This window comes from Lutra lutra, chromosome 6, assembly GCF_902655055.1.
Source record: "Lutra lutra chromosome 6, mLutLut1.2, whole genome shotgun sequence".
Taxonomy (NCBI): domain Eukaryota; kingdom Metazoa; phylum Chordata; class Mammalia; order Carnivora; family Mustelidae; genus Lutra; species Lutra lutra.
In genome coordinates, this window is record NC_062283.1 from 3302766 (window position 1) to 3305240 (window position 2475).

Below are 2475 nucleotides of genomic sequence, written 5' to 3' on the forward strand. Positions count from 1 at the left end.
GGCACCTGGGTGGTGGAGTCGGTTAAGCATCCAACTGTTGGTATTGGCTCAGGTCATAATCTGGGGTCCTGAGATCAAGTCCCATGTCAGTCTCCACATTCAGCATGGAGTCTGCTTAAGACACTCCTACTCCTTCTGCCCACCTCAGGCTTCACATGGCCCTCCATTCTTCATCTGTATGTCTGCAATGTCCTCCTCCTTTCCCTTATAAGGGTACCTTAAATCCAGAATGATCTCATCTCAAGATTCTTAATTACCTCTTAATGATACCCTATTTCCAAACAAGGTCACATTCATAGGTATGAGGGGTTAAGGCTTGTATATATCCTTTAACAGAACAAAACTGAACCCATTACACATCACAAAATAACAAATTGCTCCTAAGATTTAGCTTAACATTGATGCACACAAAATTTACATCATTCTATCTGGGCTGAAGTGATTGATTGATTGATTGACTGATGAATGGGGAAAATAACTCTGTTTTGTCTGGCGTTGGCAGGCATCCAGTCTCAGAACCTCGAGATTGTTTCTTGGTGCCAGTGGACTTGATGACCTTGAGCATGGTGAAGTATGTGGTCTGACTCAGGGGCTGGCACTTGTCCACTGTGATGATGTTCCTGATCTGGGCATCTGTAAAGCAGGAGGGCAGGTATAGGACATGTTCTTATGGTGTTTCTCTGAGTAGCTGTGCTTTCAGATGTGGTGGCGGCAGTCTTGCTGGATAACTAATGGTCCTCTCCATCTTCATCTTGGTCACCATGCCAAACACAATCCACCCTCAGATGGCGACATTGCTGGTAAAGGGGCATTTCTTGTCAATGTAGGCAGCCTCAGTGGCCTCCTTAGGCACCTTGAAACCCAGACCGATGTTCTTATAGTATCATGGGAGCTTCTCCTTGCCAGTTTCTCCAAGAAGGACCTTCTTAGTTTGAAAGATTTTTGGCTGTTGTGAGTAGGCAAGCTCACTCTGAACGTCTACTGTCTTCCTGGTCACCGGAGGAAAAGCTGGACTGAAGTAATTTAGACTAAGTTATAGACCCCAGAAAGACTTTTGGGGGCACCTAATTATCTCCCTCATTCAAAACTAATTGAGACCTTGTGTTTATGTCTACCTCACTCTACGAGAAAGGAAACACAAGAAGAGTAAGCACCTTCTCGGTCTTGTCCTTTTACACACACACATTCATTCATTGAGCAAATATTTGAAGACCAGAGGAAAAAGAAACACAATTTTAAAATCTTTTTTGGAACACAAAGAGTAACAACAAAATGCAGCCACTTTCTCTGACTGGCCGTCCACTCAAGGAAGAGCAATGCAGGCCTGCCGGGGCAGTAGAGTGAGGACTTACGTTGGTCTGGCTCATTGTGGCCCCACTCCCCAGGAGGGTTTCCCTTGCCGCACACACCTCAAGGTCCCATCTCGGATGGACACCCCTTTTCTCCTTTGACAGTTGCACAGGTAGAGGTCTTGCTCCTGTTCTGGGTTCAGAGAAATTATGGTAGCTTGAGGGCAGTGGCAGCATCCGGGTCTCTCAACAGGTTTGGGTGCTCTGTCCTTTTTCCAACCCTCACCTTCTTGGTACTCCTTATGTTTTCTGCTCTGTGGCATAACACCACAGCCTAGAATTAGGGAGAGAGAGGGAAGACCTTCCCTACTTCCAGGGCCAATCCCAACAGGTAGTCATTGCTGGTGATGTCGGGTTGGAGTAAACAGCTAGAGGGGCTTAGGGAGGGGTGCACCTTCAGGATCTGCTCTCCCCAGTTCCCAACCCCAACCTCACTGTATGTAAAGCAGAGCCATAGCTCTGCTGTGACCCTTTCCTCAGAAAATTCCATCATGCCTGTCCTCTGTTACTCAGGGACTGAGGTGCCGGCAACAGGCAGACAGCACCCTTCTTAAAGCACATTTTAAAAACCTGAAACAATAACAAGAACCCCTGTGTTTTCACTGCTTTCCTGTGGATGGTTTTGGACTAAAGCTTTGCTCTTGTCTGACATTAAAAAAGTCTTTGGGGATCACAAACCCTTTCCACCCTCCTTTGTGCTACCAAGGTCCCTAAAGCTGGGTTCTTGGCATGCAACTCTGATCTAAGGAAAGACAGTTTGACCAACGGTTTTGCTTTTCTAATAATAAACATTTCCAGGTTCCTAGTGGAGAATGAAGAAATTTGTATCTTTCAGGAACTCTTACATATCACTGAGAATTCAGAATATTTACAGAACCTGTGGTAATGAAGGGGACCATGGCTTAGAGTGAAAAAAGATAGCTTAGGGGCGCCTGGGTGGCTCAGTGGGTTAAGCCGCTGCCTTCGGCTCGGGTCATGATCTCAGGGTCCTGGGATCGAGCTCCGCATCGGGCTCTCTGCTCAGCGGGGAGCCTGCTTCCTCCTCTCTCTCTGCCTGCCTCTCTGCCTGCTTGTGATCTCTCTCTGTCAAATAAATAAATAAAATCTTTAAAAAAAAAAAAAAGTT

General features: G+C 46.3%; 1 pseudogene; it reads right to left on the bottom strand.

Moving 5' to 3' along the window:
- Positions 1-424: 424 nt before the first annotated feature.
- Positions 425-1612, bottom strand: LOC125102604 (40S ribosomal protein S11-like; annotated as a pseudogene).
- Positions 1613-2475: the final 863 nt, after the last annotated feature.